The sequence below is a fragment of the Leuresthes tenuis genome, unplaced genomic scaffold, assembly GCF_036924035.1.
Source record: "Leuresthes tenuis unplaced genomic scaffold, fLeuTen1.0.hap1 SCAF_21, whole genome shotgun sequence".
Taxonomy (NCBI): domain Eukaryota; kingdom Metazoa; phylum Chordata; class Actinopteri; order Atheriniformes; family Atherinopsidae; genus Leuresthes; species Leuresthes tenuis.
Genome location: NW_027325375.1, coordinates 12,989,578 through 13,007,475, shown reverse-complemented (window position 1 = coordinate 13,007,475; position 17,898 = coordinate 12,989,578). Strand labels below are relative to the sequence as shown.

The following is a 17,898-nucleotide window of genomic DNA, read 5'->3' as shown; positions in this document are numbered from 1 at the left end:
TTTAGTGTTCTATGGGGTATTCACACCTTTTTTTTCACCGCATTTTATAGATTATGGTTGTAAATTCTCACCCACTCTTATCCGAAGACCTCTCCTCCTGCTTTGGTTAATATATAGTCGGGCATTCGAACCTTTTCTTACCCGCTTTTTACAAATTATGGTCGAACATTCACACCTACTTGCAGCCGAACACCTCCGCTCTCGCTTTTGATGGTGTATAGTCGGGCTTTCGAGCCTTTTCTTCCCCGGTTTTTACAAATTATGGTTGGACATTCAGACCTTGCAGCCGAAAACCTCCGCTCCCTCTTTTGATCATACATTGTCAGGCATTCGCACCTACTTGCAGCCGAATACTTCCGCTCCACCTTTTAGTGATGTATGGTTGGCATTTGCACCTTTTCTTACCCTTTCTTACCCTACTGATTGCTTAAGATTAAGTTGTTTTTTCTCAAACTACAACATTTTTTTAATTGTTGAAACTTGATTTGAAGTGGATAAATAAGGAGGACAAACAGTTTTAAGTCAGGCTGATAGAAGGAATTAATTTTATAGCAAAATCTGTATTTCGTCATATGTCGAGAGATGCTTATTGCTGAAGAAGTTCTTTCTCATTCTACAAAGTACAACGTTGTTTATCGTTGAAACTTGATTAGACATGAATAAATATGAAGGACAAAGCAGTCTTAACTTGGTTAGAGTTAAGGAATTCGTTTTATAGGAGAATCCGAATTCGTGCATAACTCGTAAAATAGAGCTTATTTTCGGATTCCTGAAGAATGAGTCTGGTTCTTTCTCATAATACAAAGTTTGTTGTTTATTGTTGAAACTTCATCAGAAGTGAAGAAATAAATGAATGCCTATCAACAAATGTGGGATCTAAACTCTAGTGCTTCCTCTAAAATAATTTCCTTTCTCAATTCAGAAATGTGTGTGTGTAAGTCACAACACCCGTGACACCAAAACGGCTTTCTTTTCTCTCTTTTCTCTACACTCTGCACTGTGAGCACACACACCAAATCAGAAAGGCTTTTTTCTCTCTTTTCTACATTATGGACTGTGGGGACACAAAACCGCTCTCTCTTTTTTTTTTTGATTGTGTGCCAGGGCGTTGTCTCACGTATTAGATTATGCTTACGATACGAATGGGTTTATCAGTCACATCAGAATCCATACATACTGATACTCCCGTAATAAAATGGTCGGATCTTATCAAACACACTTTGTTTCTTGTGACAATCAAGTCAGCGAAACAGCGTATACACGTCAAGACACTGAATCAAGTTTGCCACAAGAACTCATAAGTTTGGCAGTATTGCTCTGCCGTCAGCAATCATACACCCATTTTATTTTCGTGAGACATGTGCAGGCACCTGTTCATCTACTGTTCTATCACTATGAATTAGTTTATCTATTATCAATAAGGATACTTCTACAACTACTATCAAAGTATGTCCAGACTTCTTATGTTGTCAGTTGCTATATATGAATAAGTGGGTAGCTACTGACAAGCATTAAGCATGTCACACAGCCCAAACATATAACATTTCAGGACACACCACACAGTTAACAACCACAGTGAAGTGTCAAAGCCCAAACATGTAACATTCAACAGGACACTTACACAACACATTCAAATCAAACAGTCAGACAACATACAAGAACATATACCCCAGCCGGCATTGCTCCCTGCCTATTTTCCTACAGCTCACTATGTGTGCGCACACCTTTATTCACAAACTCTTCAACTTATACTCTTTTACCAAAGCTGCTACAGCTCGATTGGCCGAATACCCTTAGATCCTATTGCGGTGAATTTGACATCTGCCTTACATGTAACAGATTAGCGGTTTAGCAGTTTTAATTTAGTTTGAGTGAAGGAATTCATTTTATAGCAAAATCCGAAATCGTGAAGAACTCATGAAAGTAAGCTTATTCTCGGATTCCCGAAACTTTAGATTTGCTCTTTCTTTTACTGCAAAGTACAACGTTGTTTTTTTTTTTGTTTAAATCTTTCTAGACATGGTAAATATGAAGGACAAAGCAGTTTTAACATAGTTTGAGTGAAGGAATTCATTTTATAGATAAAATCCCAAGAGTCTGCTGAGAAAAGAGAGTGAATGCGAAGTAGACTTTAACACGGCTCTGGGAGCGAGCCGAGTGTGGGCTAACCGGGAGAATTGCTTGAAAGAAACGCGACACCGAATGAGCGGTCAGAACAAAGCCTCAATACGGTGTTCCCGTGGTGTTTTTGTTGCTGCCTTGTCGATTGCACAGGGGCAAGCGTTTCAACCAAGCAACGCTCACCATGGGGAAGGTGGCTATGGCAACTAGCCTGATGCCCTGCTCCCGCAGTGACGGATAATCGTACTCTGGTTTCTCTTCATAACATACAAGTCTTTCGCCTTTTACTAAAGACTTTCGTGGAGAGCAGCACTAATGAGTTGTTTCTATTTTTGGCAGGCTTTACCTTTGCGGGTGAAGCCCTTTCTGTCTGTGCAAAAGAAATCTTGTTACTGTGCAGAGTGACTTCTCTGAGTAGAGTCGCCTTACTTGTTGCGATTGTGCCGATGTTCGAAGCTGGAGTGCAAAGTTGTTGCTTGAATGGTGCTTGCTGGAGCATGCGGGAGTGCAAAGTTATACCATTTAAAAGGGCTGAAGAGTGCTCAGTGCAGCGGGTGGGCGGAGGTGCAACGTGACACTCTGGCCACCTATGGCCATAAAAAGAACACTGCTACAAGTGCGCATTGTGCCAGCAAGGGCCCTCGGACCTGAAACAGTGGACAGTTATCGCTTCTCGGCCTTTTTGGCTAAGATCAAGTGTAGTATCTGTTCTTATCAGTTTAATATGTCCTCTATACGAGGACTACATATTAAATGGATTTTTAAGAATAGGAGTTGAAAAAGAAGCTTTGCTCCGTTCACTCCAAGCATCCACCCAGTACTGCAGTGCCGCTGGGAACGGTGCGCTCTTCTCTGCTCTTGTGAAAAAGCAAACAGCGGTGCAGGATGGAAGTTTCAGGGAGCCCAAGATTAAACTTTCTTTTAATCTGCTGAGAAAAGAGAGTGAATGCGAAGTAGACTTTAACACAGCTCTGGGAGCGAGCCGAGTGTGGGCTAACCGGGAGAATTGCTTGAAAGAAACGCGACACCGAATGAGTGGTCAGAACAAAGCCTCAATACGGTGTTCCCGTGGTGTTTGTGGCTGCCTTGTCTTTTGCACAGAGTAAAAGACAAGGCAGCCATCGAATAGGGCCCGATTGTTCCTACTTGGTCAGCCGAGGAGCAAGGGGGGGGGGAGCAAGCGTCTCAACCAAGCAAATCTCACCAAGTAGGAACAATCGGGCCCTATTCGATGGCTGCAACACCTGAAAGAGATATTGATGCGAGACCCGATCAAAAGCTTTTTCAAAGTCTAAATTTAAGATGACAAGCCGGGTGTTTCTGTCTCTAAGTAATCAATGATGTCTCGAATCAGTACGAGGCTGTCGGTGAGTTGTCTCTCTGAGATGGCACAAGACTGGTCTGGGTGAATTACCTCCTCTAAAACAGAGGACATCCGTGTCGTTAAAACCTTGCTAAAAAGTTTACAGTCAAAGTTTAAAAGTGTGATGGGCCTCCAATTCTTTAGGTCAGTCTTATCATTTTTATCAGAAGTGAAGAAATAAATGAATGCCTATCAACAAATGTGGGATCTAAACTCTAGTGCTTCCTCTAAAATAATTTCCTTTCTCAATTTAGAAATGTGTTAGAAAAGGTAAAAATGCCGGTCCATACATAATCAAAATCGGGAGAGGTGGTGTTCAGCTGCAAGAAGGTCTAAATGTCCATCAATAATTGCTAGAAAACATGAAAGAAACTTTTCGAAAATCAAACCGCACATGATCATAAGTGGGATAGGAGGTGTTCAGCTGCAAGGTGTGAATGTCCACCCATAATTCCTGAAAAATGGGCAAAAAAAAGGTGTGAATGCCCAACCATACATCATCAAAAGCAGGAGTGGAAGTGTTCGGCTACAAGAAGGTGTGAACGTCCAACAAAAATATGTAAAAAGCAGTTAAGAAAAGGTTCGAATATCCAACCAAACATAATCAAAAGCGGGAGCAGAGCTTTTCGACTGCAAGTAGGTGTGAATGTCAGATCATAATTTGCAAAAAGCTGATGAGAAAGGGTGAGAATGTAGTATTGCCAGACCATATATGATCAAAACAGGGAGCGGAGGTGGTTCAGCTGCAAGAAGGTTTGAATGTCCGACTAAAGTTCAAATATATTAAAGAAAGCGGGAGGAGAGGTCTTCGGATGAGAGTGGTTGAAAATTTCCGACCATAATGTATAAAATGCGGTGAAAAAAAGGTGTGATAGAACACTAAAAGGTGGAGCGGAAGTGTTCGGCTGCAAGAAGGTGTGAATGTCCGACTATATTTGGTGAAAAGCAGGTGAAGCAAGGTCTGAATGCCAAACCTTACATCATCAAATGCGAGATCAGAGGTGTTTGGCTGCAAGAAGGCCATAGTTTGCCAAAAGCGGGTAAGGTGCGAATGTCCGACTAAATATCAAAAAAATTTGGGGCAGAGGTCTTCGATTGCAAGTGGGTGTGAATATCCAACCATACAAGTATGGTGGAGAGGAAGCTGTGAATAGCCGACCATAGTTTGGAAAAAGCGGGTAAGAAAAGGTTTGAATACCCAAACATACACCATCAAAAGAGGGAGCGGAGGTGTTCCGCTGTACGAAGGTGTGAATGTCCGACCATAGTTGGTAAAAGGCGGGTAAGAAAAGGTTAAAATACCCGACTGTACACAATCAATAGCGGGAGCGGATGTGTTCGGCTACAAGAAGGTGTGAAAGTCCGACCATGGTTTGTAAAAAGCGGGTAAGAAAAGGTGCGAATGTCCGTTAATGTATGATCAAAAGAGAGAGCGGAGGTTTTCGGATACAAGAAGGTTTGAATGTCCCACCATAGTTTGTAAAAAGCGGGTAAGAAAAGGTTCGAATGCCCGACTATACACCATCAAAAGCGGGAGCAGAGGTGTTCCGCTGTAAGACGGTGTGAATGTCTGACCATAGTTGGTAAAAAGCGGGTAAGAAAAGGTTAAAATACCCGACTGTACACAATCAATAGCAGGAGTGGAGTTGTTCGGCTACAAGAAGGTGTGAAAGTCCGACCATGGTTTGTAAAAACCGGGAAGAAAAGGCTCGAAAGCCCGACTATACACCATCAAAAAGAAGGTTTGAATGTCCATCAATAATTGCTTTAAAACAAGAAATTAAATTTTCGAATATCAAACCGTACATGATCATAAGCGGGAGAGGAGGTGTTCCGCTGTAAGACGGTGTGAATGTCCGACCATAGTTGGTAAAAAGCGGGTAAGAAAAGGTTAAAATACCCGACTGTACACAATCAATAGCGGGAGCGGAGTTGTTCGGCTACTAAAAGGTGTGAAAGTCCGACCCTGGTTTGTAAAAAGCGGGTAAGAAAAGGTTCGAATGCCCAAACATACACCATCAAAAGAGGGAGCGGAGGTGTTCCGCTGTAAGACGGTGTGAATGTCCGATCATAGTTGGTAAAAAGCGGGTAAGAAAAGGTTAAAATACCCGACTGTACACAATCAAAAGAGGGAGCGGAGTTGTTCAGCTAAGAGAAGGTGTGAAAGTCCGACCATCGTTTGTAAAAAGCGGGTAAGAAAAGGTTCGTATGCCCGAATATACACTATCAAAACCGGAAGTGTAGGTGTTCGGCTGCAAGAAGGTGTGAACGTCCGACCAAAGTTTGTAAAAAAGCAGTTAAGAAAAGGTTCCCCCACAGAGCACAGAACCCAGGAAGCCCACCGCAGGGGCAACCACGCATCCACCCAGAAGACTGCAGAGGAAGCCCCCGGAAAGAGCCCCCATAAGCATAGGGCAGAGGCCCTCCGGGAGCCAGGGGCAACAGCCCACCGACGTCGCCAGGCCCCAGCCGCCCAGACATGGGCCGTGCATTGGATCCGGGCCCCAGGAGCCCGAGCGCCCCCAAACCCCCCGGCAGAGGCCCCACCCAATACCCAGGAGGGCCAAGCGCCCCAGACAGCCACACAGTGGGTCAGTGCCTGCCCCAGCACCCCTGGCCAAGTGCCCTGGGAGTCAAGACGTGCCCACAGGTGGGTGAAGTCGCGAGCAGCGGAGAGAGGCCACGCCGCCCCCCCCATCGGGAGAAGCACAGGCAGGCCAGGCGACAGCAAGTCCAAGATCCAGGCCCAATCATTACCACACACACTTTCATGTCCCATACATCTACACGTCCTCCCTCCCTCGACTCCGCTGGGGTGTAGTGCAGCGGGCACACCAGGGGGCCAGCAGCCCCCCAGCCACCACAGACCCCAAACCAGCAGAACAATTAATTAATCCTCCTGGCCCCTCCCGCCCCGAGCAGCAACCAGGAAGCAGGGGTGTGCGAAGAAGACCCCTCCCCTCACCCTTCTGGCTCTTCAATATTTTCTAATAGTGAGCAATTAAAATTGAGGGGCAGCCAAACTTGTAGAACTGGGAGCGTGGCCCTCTGGGCAGCCTACATACCCAAAGAGCCCCGCCCACCAGATGCCACTCAGTGTAACCACCCCCCAAGACCTAATGTGTGTGTGTGAGTGTGTTTGATAAGTAGTAATGTCTAAGGTGTAATTAAAACAGGGGTGGGAACTGCAGAGTGCAACTACTGCAGAGTCCACTACACCCCACCGAACACACACGCCCCCAAAACCCTTCATGTGTGAGTGTGTGCTGTGTACAGGAGCCAGAAGGGAGAGGGGTATGGGGATATACACTGGGGGCAGCCAGGGACTGGCTGCAATAGGCATCCCCGCTACCAGGGAGCCAACACAGGACAGGAGGGCCTGATGTCCACCAGGCCAGGGGCCTGCAGCGACCATATTCTGGGAGCTACTGTACCCCCAGAAGGTACCCATACCGCCCCACCCCACTCAACCCAACCCCACTCCGGAGGACCTCTACAAAAAACAAACAAACAACAACAAAAAACAAACAAACAAACCACCCGGTCACACCAGTCGCAGCAGCCCGGGCCTGAGACCCAACATCACCCAGGCCCCCCCAGGCCCCCCCTCAACAGGTGCGCTCTTGTGAAAAAGCAAACAGCGGCAGCAACAAAAACACAACGGGAACACCGTATTGAGGCTTTGTTCTGACCGCTCATTTGGTATGGCGTTTCTTTCAAGCAATTCTCCCGGTTAGCCCGCACTCGGCTCGCTCCCAGAGCTGTGTTAAAGTCTACTTCGCATTCACTCTCTTTTCTCAGCAGACTAAAAGAAAGTTTCATCTTGGGCTCCCTGAAACTTGCATCCTGCACCGCTGTTTGCTTTTTCACAAGAGCAGAGAAGAGCGCACCGTTCCCAGCGGCACTGCAGTACTGGGTCGATGCTTGGAGTGAACGGAGCAAGCTTCTTTTTCAACTCCTATTCTTAAAAATCCATTCAATATGTAGTCCTCGTATAGAGGACATATTAAACTGATAAGAACAGATACTACACTTGATCTTAGCCAAAAGGCCGAGAAGCGATAACTGTCCACTGTTTCAGGTCCGAGGGCCCTTGCTGGCACAATGCGCACTTGTAGCAGTGTTCTTTTTATGGCCATAGGTGGCCAGAGTGTCACGTTGCACCTCCGCCCACCCGCTGCACTGAGCACTCTTCAGCCCTTTTAAATGGTATAACTTTGCACTCCCGCATGCTCCAGCAAGCACCATTCAAGCAACAACTTTGCACTCCAGCTTCGAACATCGGCACAATCGCAACAAGTAAGGCGACTCTACTCAGAGAAGTCACTCTGCACAGTAACAAGATTTCTTTTGCACAGACAGAAAGGGCTTCACCCGCAAAGGTAAAGCCTGCCAAAAATAGAAACAACTCATTAGTGCTGCTCTCCACGAAAGTCTTTAGTAAAAGGCGAAAGACTTGTATGTTATGAAGAGAAACCAGAGTACGATTATCCGTCACTGCGGGAGCAGGGCATCAGGCTAGTTGCCATAGCCACCTTCCCCATGGTGAGCGTTGCTTGGTTGAAACGCTTGCCCCTGTGCAATCGACAAGGCAGCAACAAAAACACCACGGGAACACCGTATTGAGGCTTTGTTCTGACCTCTCATTCGGTGTCGCGTTTCTTTCAAGCAATTCTCCCGGTTAGCCCACACTCGGCTCGCTCCCAGAGCCGTGTTAAAGTCTACTTCGCATTCACTCTCTTTTCTCAGCAGACTCTTGGGATTTTATCTATAAAATGAATTCCTTCACTCAAACTATGTTAAAACTGCTTTGTCCTTCATATTTACCATGTCTAGAAAGATTTAAACAAAAAAAAAACAACGTTGTACTTTGAAGTAAAAGAAAGAGCAAATCTAAAGTTTCAGGAATCCGAGAATAAGCTTACTTTCATGAGTTCTTCACGATTTCGGATTTTGCTATAAAATGAATTCCTTCACTCAAACTAAATTAAAACTGCTAAACCGCTAATCTGTTACATGTAAGGCAGATGTCAAATTCACCGAAATAGGATCAAAGGGTATTCGGCCAATCGAGCTGTAAAAGCTTTGGTAAAAGAGTATAAGTTGAAGAGTTTGTGAATAAAGGTGTGCGCACACATAGTGTGCTGTACGAAAATAGGCAGGGAGCAATGCCGGCTGGGGTATATGTTCTTGTATGTTGTCTGACTGTTTGATTTGAATGTGTTGTGTAAGTGTCCTGTTGAATGTTACATGTTTGGGCTTTGACACGCTTCACTGTGGTTGTTAACTGTGTGGTGTGTCCTGAAATGTTATATGTTTGGGCTGTGTGACATGCTTAATGCTTGTCAGTAGCTACCCACTTATTCATATATAGCAACTGACAACATAAGAAGTCCGGACATACTTTGATAGTAGTTGTAGAAGTATCCTTATTGATAATAGATAAACTAATTCATAGTGATAGAACAGTAGATGAACAGGTGCCTGCACATGTCTCACGAAAATAAAATGGGTGTATGATTGCTGACGGCAGAGCAATACTGCCAAACTTATGAGTTCTTGTGGCAAACTTGATTCAGTGTCTTGACGTGTATACGCTGTTTCGCTGACTTGATTGTCACAAGAAACAAAATGTGTTTGATAAGATCCGACCATTTTATTACGGGAGGATCAGTATGTATGGATTCTGATGTGACTGATAAACCCATTCGTATCGTAAGCATAATCTAATACGTGAGACAACGCCCTGGCACACAATCAAAAAAAAAAAGAGAGAGCGGTTTTGTGTCCCCACAGTCCATAATGTAGAAAAGAGAGAAAAAAGCCTTTCTGATTTGGTGTGTGTGCTCACAGTGCAGAGTGTAGAGAAAAGAGAGAAAAGAAAGCCGTTTTGGTGTCACGGGTGTTGTGACTTACACACACACATTTCTGAATTGAGAAAGGAAATTATTTTAGAGGAAGCACTAGAGTTTAGATCCCACATTTGTTGATAGGCATTCATTTATTTCTTCACTTCTGATGAAGTTTCAACAATAAACAACAAACTTTGTAGAATGAGAAAGAACTTCTTCAGCAATAAGCATCTCTCGACATATGACGAAATACAGATTTTGCTATAAAATTAATTCCTTCTATCAGCCTGACTTAAAACTGTTTGTCCTCCTTATTTATCCACTTCAAATCAAGTTTCAACAATTAAAAAAATGTTGTAGTTTGAGAAAAAACAACTTCATCTTAAGCAATCAGTAGGGTAAGAAAGGGTAAGAAAAGGTGCAAATGCCAACCATACATCACTAAAAGGTGGAGCGGAAGTATTCGGCTGCAAGTAGGTGCGAATGCCTGACAATGTATGATCAAAAGAGGGAGCGGAGGTTTTCGGCTGCAAGGTCTGAATGTCCAACCATAATTTGTAAAAACCGGGGAAGAAAAGGCTCGAATGCCCTGCTATATATTAACCAAAGCAGGAGGAGAGGTCTTCGGATACGAGTGGGTGAGAATTTACAACCATAATCTATAAAATGTGGTGAAAAAAAAGGTGTGAATACCCCATAGAACACTAAAAGGTAGAGCGGAAGTGTTCGGCTGCAAGAAGGTGTGAATGTCTGACCATAGTTTGTAAAAAGCGGGTAAGAAAAGGTTCGAATGCCCGAACATACACCATCAAAGGAGGGAGCGGAGGTGTTCCGCTGTAAGAAGGTGTGAATGTCCGACCATAGTTGGCAAAAAGCAGGTAAGAAAAGGTTAAAATACCCGATTGTACACAATCAATAGCGGGAGCAGAGTTGTTCCGCTACTAAAAGGTGTGAAAGTCCGACCATGGTTTGTAAAAAGCGGGTAAGAAAAGGTGTGAATGCCCGACAATGTATGATCAAAAGAGGGAGAGGAGGTTTTCGGCTGAAACAAGGTCTGAATGTCCATCCATATTTTGTAAAAATCTGGGAAGAAAAGGCTCAAAAGCCCGACTATACACCATCAACAGCTGGAGCGGAGGTGTTCAGCTGCAAGAAGGTCTGAATGTCCATCAATAATTGCTAGAAAACATGGAAGAGAATTTTCGAATATCAAACCGCACATGATCATAAGCGGGAGAGGAGGTGTTCAAATGCAAGAAGGTGTGAATGTCCACCCATAATTACTGCAAAATGGGTAAGAAAAGGTACGAATGCCCAACCATACATGATCCTAACAGGGAGCGGAGGTGTTTGGCTGCGACAAGGTGTGTATGTACACCCATAATTAATGAAAAGCGGGCAACAAGTAGGTTTGAATATCCATCATCAAAAGCAGGAGTGGATGTGTTCGGCTACAAGAAGGTTTGAATGTCTGACCATAGTTTGTAAAAAGCGGGTAAGAAAAGGTTCGAATGCCCGAACATACACCATCAAAGGAGGGAGCGGAGGTGTTCCGCTGTAAGAAGGTGTGAATGTCCAACCATAATTGGCAAAAAGCAGGTAAGAAAAGGTTAAAATACCCTATTGTACACAATCAATAGCGGGAGCAGAGTTGTTCCGCTACTAAAAGGTGTGAAAGTCCGACCATGAATTGTAAAAAGCGGGTAAGAAAAGGTGCGAATGCCCGACAATGTATGATCAAAAAAGGGAGCGGAGGTTTTCGGCTGAAAGAAGGTCTGAATGTCCATCCATAATTTGTAAAAATCGGGGAAGAAAAGGCTCGAAAGCCCGACTATACACCATCAACAGCTGGAGCGGAGGTGTTCAGCTGCAAGAAGGTCTGAATGTCCATCAATAATTGCTAGAAAACATGGAAGAGAATTTTCGAATATCAAACCGCACATGATCATAAGCGGGAGAGGAGGTGTTAAAATGCAAAAAGGTGTGAATGTCCACCCATAATTACTGCAAAATGGGTAAGAAAAGGTACGAATGCCCAACCATACATCATCAAAAGCAGGAGTGGATGTGTTCGGCTACAAGAAGGTTTTAATGTCCGACCATAGTTTGTAAAAAACGGGTAAGAAAAGGTTCGAATGCCCGAACATACACCATCAAAAGAGGGAGCGGAGGTGTTCCACTGTAAGAAGGTGTGAATGTCTGACCATAGTTGGTAAAAAGCGGGTAAGAAAAGGTGAAAATACCCGACTGTACACAATCAATAGCGGGAGCGGAGTTGTTCGGCTACTAAAAGGTGTGAAAGTCCGACCCTGGTTTGTAAAAAGCGGGTAAGAGAAGGTGCGAATGCCCGACATTGTATGATCAAAAGAGGGAGCGGAGGTTTTCGGCTGCAAGAAGGTCTGAATGTCCAACAATAATTTTGTAAAAACCGGGGAAGAAAAGGCTCGAAAGCCCGACTATACATCATCAAAAGCGGGAGCGGAGGTGTTCAGCTGCAAGAAGGTCTGAATGTCCATCAATAATTGCTAGAAAAAATGAAAGAAAATTTTCGAATATCAAACCACACATCATCATAAGCGGGAGAGGAGGTGTTCAGCTGCAAGAAGGTGTGAATGTCCGACCATAGTTTGTAAAAAATGGGTAAGAAAAGGTGCGAATGCTCAACCATACATCATCAAAAGCAGGAGTGGATGTGTTCGGCTAAAAGAAGGTTTGAATGTCCGACCATAGTTCGTAAAATGCGGGTAAGAAAAGGTTCGAATGCCCGAATATATACCATCAAAAGCGGAAGCGGAGGTGTTCGGCTGCAAGAAGGTGTGAATGTCCGACCAAAGTTTGTAAAAAGCAGTGAAGAAAAGTTTCGAATATCCAACCAAACATAATCAAAAGCGGGAGCGGAAGTGTTCGGCTGTGAGTAGGTGTGAATGTCAAACCATAATTGCTGAAAAATGTGTTAGAACAGACTAGAATGCCGAACCATACATCATCAAAAGCGGGAAAAGTGGTGTTCGGCTGCAAGTAGGTGTGAATGTCCAGCCATAATTACTCACAAACCGGTAAGAAAAGGTAGTATTGCCACACCATACATTATCAAAACAGGGAGCGGAGGTGGTTCAGCTGCAAGGTGTGAATGTCTGACTAAAGTTTATAAAAAGCGGGTAAGACAAGGTGCGAATGCCTGACAATTTATGATCAAATGAGGGAGCGGAGGTTTTCGGCTGCAAGGTCTGAATGTACAACCATAATTTGTAAAAACCGGGGAAGAAAAGGCTCGAAAGCCCGACTATACACCATCAAAAGCGGGAGCGGAGGTGTTCGGCTGCAAGTAGGTGTGAATGTTCGACCATAATTTGTAAAAAGCGGGTAAGAAAAGGTTTGAATGCCCGACTATATATTAACAAAAGCAGGAGGAGAGGTCTTCGGATAAGAGTGGGGGAGAATTTCCAACCATAATCAATAAAATGCGGTGAAAAAAAAGGTGTGAATACCCCATAGAACACTAAAAGGTGGAGCAGAAGTGTTCGGCTGCAAGAAGGTGTGACTGTTCGACTATATTTGGTGAAAAGCAGGTGAAGCAAGGTCTGAATGCCCAACCTTACATCATCAAAAACGAGATCAGAGGTGTTTGGCTGCAAGAAGGCCATAGTTTGCCAAAAGCGGGTAAGCTGCGAATGACCGACTAAATATCAACAAAAGTGGGGGCGGAGGTCTTCGGATGCAAGTGGGTGTGAATATCCCACCATACAAGTATGGTGGAGAGGAAGCTGTGAATAGCCGACCATAGTAAAAAGCGGGTGAGAAAAGGTGCGAATGTCCAATCATACATGATCAAAACAGGGAGCGGAGGTGTTTGGCTGCGACAAGGTGTGTATGTCCACCCATAATTAATGAAAAGCGGGCAACAAGTAGGTTTGAATACCCATCATCAAAAGCAGGAGTGGATGTGTTCAGCTACAAGAAGGTTTGAATGTCTGACCATAGTTTGTAAAAAGCGGGTAAGAAAAGGTTCGAATGCCCGAACATACACCATCAAAAGAGGGAGCGGAGGTGTTCCGCTGTAAGACGGTGTGAATGTCCAACAATAGTTGGTAAAAAGCGGGTAAGAAAAGGTTAAAATACCCGACTGTACACAATCAATAGCGGGAGCGGAGTTGTTCGGCTACAAGAAGGTGTGAAAGTCCAACCATGGTTTGTAAAAAGCGGGTAAGAAAAGGTGCGAATGCCCGACAATGTATGATCAAAAGAGGGAGTGGAGGTTTTCGGCTGCAAGAAGGTCTGAATGTCCAACCATAATTTGTAAAAACCGGGGAAGAAAAGGCTCGAAAGCCCGACTATACACCATCAAAAGTGGGAGCGGAGGTGTTCAGCTTCAAGACGGTGTTCAGCTTCAAGACGGTCTGAATGTCCATCAATAATTGCTAGAAAACATGAAAGAAAATTTTCGAATATCAAACTGCACATGATCATAAGCAGGAGAGGAGGTGTTCAGCTGCAAGAAGGTGTGAATGTCTACCCATAATTACTGAAAAATGGGTAAGAAAAGGTGCGAATGCCTAACCATACATCATCAAAAGAGGGAGCGGAGGTGTTCCGCTGTAAGACGGTGTGAATGTCCGACCATAGATGGTAAAAAGCGGGTAAGAAAAGGTTAAATTACCCGACTGTACACAATCAAAAGAGGGAGCGGAGTTGTTCAGCTAAGAGAAGGTGTGAAAGTCCGACCTTGGTTTGTAAAAAGCGGGTAAGAAAAGGTTCGTATGCTCGAATATACACCATCAAAAGCGGAAGCGGAGGTGTTCGGCTGCAAGATATTGTGAACGTCCGACCAAAGTTTGTAAAAAGCAGTTAAGAAAAGGTTTGAATATCTAACCAAACATAAGAATGAGTCTTTTCCGCTGTAGAATGCCCGACTATAGACCATCAAATGCGGGAGCGGAGGTGTTTGGCTCTGAGTAGGTGTGAATGTCCGACCATAATTGCTGAAGAATGTGTTAGAAAAGGTAAGAATGCTGGACCATACATCATCAAAAGCGGTAGAGGTGGTGTTCGGCTGCAAAAAGGTGTGACTGTTCGACTAAAGTTTGTAAAAAGTGGGTAAGACAAGGTGCGAATGCCTGACAATGTATGATCAAAAGCGGGAGCGGAGGTGTTCAGCTGCAAGAAGGTCTACATGTCCATCAATAATTGCTAGAAAACATGAAAGAAACTTTTCGAAAATCAAACCGCACATGATCATAAGTAGGATAGGAGGTGTTCAGCTGCAAGGTGTGAATGTCCACCCATAATTCCTGAAAAATGGGCAAAAAAAAGGTGTGAATGCCCAACCATACATCGTCAAAAGCAGGAGTGGAAGTGTTCGGCTACAAGAAGGTGTGAACGTCCAACCAAAATATGTAAAAAGAAGTTAAGAAAAGGTTCGAATATCCAACCAAACATAATCAAAAGCGGGAGCAGAGCTGTTCGACTGCAAGTAGGTGTGAATGTCAGATCATAATTTGCAAAAAGCTGATGAGAAAGGGTGAGAATGCCCGACTATACATCATCAAATGCGGTAGCGGAGTTGTTCGGCTGTGAGTAGGTGTGAATCTCCGACCATAATTGCTGAAAAATGTGTTAGAAAAGGTAAAAATGCCGGTCCATACATCATCAAAAGCGAGAGAGGTTGTGTTCGGCTGCAAGTAGGTGTGAATGTCCAGCCATAATTACTCACAAACGGGTAAGAAAAGGTAGTATTGCCAGACAATATATGATCAAAACAGGGAGCGGAGGTGGTTCAGCTGCAAGAAGGTTTGAATGTCAAACTAAAGTTCAAATATATTAACAAAAGCGGGAGGAGAGGTCTTCGGATGAAAGTGGTTGAAAATTTCCAACCATAATGTATAAAATGCGGTGAAAAAAAAGGTGTGATAGAACACTAAAAGGTGGAGCGGAAGTGTTCGGCTGCAAGAAGGTGTGAATGTCCGACTATATTTGGTGAAAAGCAGGTGAAGCAAGGTCTGAATGCCCAACCTTACATCATCAAAAGCAAGATCAGAGTTGTTAGGCTGCAAGAAGGCCATAGTTTGCCAAAAACGGGTAAGGTGCGAATGTCCGACTAAATATCAACAAAATTTGGGGCGGAGGTTTTCGGATGCAAGTGGTTGTGAATATCCCACCATACAAGTATGGTGGAGAGGAAGCTGTGAATAGCCGACCATAGTTTGGAAAAAGCGTGTAAGAAAAGGTTTGAATGCCCGAACATACACCATCAAAAGAGGGAGCGGAGGTGTTCCGCTGTACGAAGGTGTGAATGTCCGACCATACTTGGTAAAAAGCGGGTAAGAAAAGGTTAAAATACCCGACTGTACACAATCAATAGCGGGAGCGGATGTGTTCGGCTACAAGAAGGTGTGACAGTCCGACCATGGTTTGTAAAAAGCGGGTAAGAAAAGGTGCGAATGTCTGACAATGTATGATCAAAAGAGAGAGCGGAGGTTTTCGGATACACGAAGGTTTGAATGTCCTACCATAGTTTGTAAAAAGCGGGTAAGAAAAGGTTCGAATGCCCGACTATACACCATAAAAAGCGGGAGCGGAGGTGTTCCGCTGTAAGACGGTGTGAATGTCCGACCATAGTTGGTAAAAAGCGGGTAAGAAAAGGTTAAAATACCCGACTGTACACAATCAATAGCGGGAGCGGAGTTGTTCGGCTACAAGAAGGTGTGAAAGTCCAACCATGGTTTGTAAAAAGCAGTTAAGAAAAGGTTCGAATATCCAACCAAACATAATCAAAAGCGGGAGCAGAGCTGTTCGACTGCAAGTAGGTGTGAATGTCCAGCCATAATTACTCACAAACGGGGGAAGAAAAGGTAGTATTGCAAGACCATACATGATCAAAACAGGGAGCGGAGGTTCAGCTGCAAGGTGTGAATGTCTGACTATAGTTTGTAAAAAGCGGGTAAGACAAGGTGCGAATGCCCAACAATGTATGATCAAAAGAGAGAGCGGAGGTGTTCGGCTGCAAGGTCTGAATGTCCAACCATAATTTGTAAAAACCGGGGAAGAAAAGGCTCGAAAGCCCGACTATACACAATCAAAAGTGGGAGCGGAGGTGTTCAGCTGCAAGACGGTCTGAATGTCCATCAATAATTGCTAGAAAACATGAAAGAAAATTTTCGAATATCAAACTGCACATGATCATAAGCGGGAGAGGAGGTGTTCAGCTGCAAGAAGGTGTGAATGTCTACCCATAATTACTGAAAAATGGGTAAGAAAAGGTGCGAATGCCTAACCATACATCATCAAAAGAGGGAGCGGAGGTGTTCCGCTGTAAGACGGTGTGAATGTCCGACCATAGATGGTAAAAAGCGGGTAAGAAAAGGTTAAATTACCCGACTGTACACAATCAAAAGAGGGAGCGGAGTTGTTCAGCTAAGAGAAGGTGTGAAAGTCCGACCTTGGTTTGTAAAAAGCGGGTAAGAAAAGGTTCGTATGCCCGAATATACACCATCAAAAGCGGAAGCGGAGGTGTTCGGCTGCAAGATATTGTGAACGTCCGACCAAAGTTTGTAAAAAGCAGTTAAGAAAAGGTTCGAATATCTAACCAAACATAATCAAAAGCGGGAGCAGAGCTGTTCGACTGGAAGTAGGTGTGAATGTCAGATCATAATTTGCAAAAAGCTGATGAGAAAGGGTGAGAATGCCCGACTATACACCATCAAATGCGGTAGCGGAGTTGTTCGGCTGTGAGTAGGTGTGAATCTCCAACCATAATTGCTGAAAAATGTGTTAGAAAAGGTAAAAATGCCGGTCCATACATAATCAAAATCGGGAGAGGTGGTGTTCAGCTGCAAGAAGGTCTAAATGTCCATCAATAATTGCTAGAAAACATGAAAGAAAATTTTCGAAAATCAAACCATACATGATCATAAGTGGGAGAGGAGGTGTTCAGCTGCAAGAAGGTGTGAATGTCCACCCATAATACCTGAAAAATGGGTAAAAAAAGGTGCGAATGCCCAACCATACATCATCAAAAGCAGGAGTGCATGTGTTCGGCTACAAGAAGGTGTGAACGTCCAACCAAAGTTTGTAAAAAGCAGTTAAGAAAATGTTCGAATATCCAACCATACATAATCAAAAGCGGGAGCAGAGCTGTTCGACTGCAAGTAGGTGTGAATGTCTGATCATAATTTGCAAAAAGCTGATGAGAAAGGGTGAGAATGCCCGACTATACACCATCAAATGCGGTAGCGGAGTTGTTCGGCTGTGAGTAGGTGTGAATCTCCAACCATAATTGCTGAAAAATGTGTTAGAAAAGGTAAGAATGCCGGATCATATATCATCAAAAGCGGGAGAGGTTGTGTTCGGCTGCAAGTAGGTGTGAATGTCCAGCCATAATTACTCACAAACGGGTAAGAAAAGGTACTATTGTCAGACCATATATGATCAAAACAGGGAGCGGAGGTGGTTCAGCTGCAAGAAGGTTTGAATGTCCGACTAAAGTTCAAATATATGAAACAAAGCGGGAGGAGAGGTCTTCGGATGAGAGTGGTTGAAAATTTCCGACCATAATGTATAAAATGA

The 17,898-nt window shown here is 44.1% G+C and overlaps 4 non-coding genes across 4 annotated transcripts; 2 read left to right on the top strand and 2 right to left on the bottom strand.

The window, feature by feature from the left end:
• Nucleotides 1–2,364: 2,364 nt before the first annotated feature.
• On the top strand, nucleotides 2,365–2,478 carry LOC140280680 (U5 spliceosomal RNA). The gene has a single exon (XR_011909614.1). It is a non-coding gene; the product is annotated as a U5 spliceosomal RNA (small nuclear RNA).
• Nucleotides 2,479–2,786: 308 nt separating this feature from the next.
• Nucleotides 2,787–2,972, top strand: LOC140280539 (U2 spliceosomal RNA). The gene has a single exon (XR_011909497.1). It is a non-coding gene; the product is annotated as a U2 spliceosomal RNA (small nuclear RNA).
• A 4,391-nt stretch (nucleotides 2,973–7,363) lies between these two features.
• LOC140280485 (U2 spliceosomal RNA) lies at nucleotides 7,364–7,547 on the bottom strand. The gene has a single exon (XR_011909449.1). It is a non-coding gene; the product is annotated as a U2 spliceosomal RNA (small nuclear RNA).
• A 308-nt stretch (nucleotides 7,548–7,855) lies between these two features.
• Nucleotides 7,856–7,969, bottom strand: LOC140280679 (U5 spliceosomal RNA). Its single transcript, XR_011909613.1, has one exon. It is a non-coding gene; the product is annotated as a U5 spliceosomal RNA (small nuclear RNA).
• Between the last annotated feature and the right edge of the window lie 9,929 nt (nucleotides 7,970–17,898).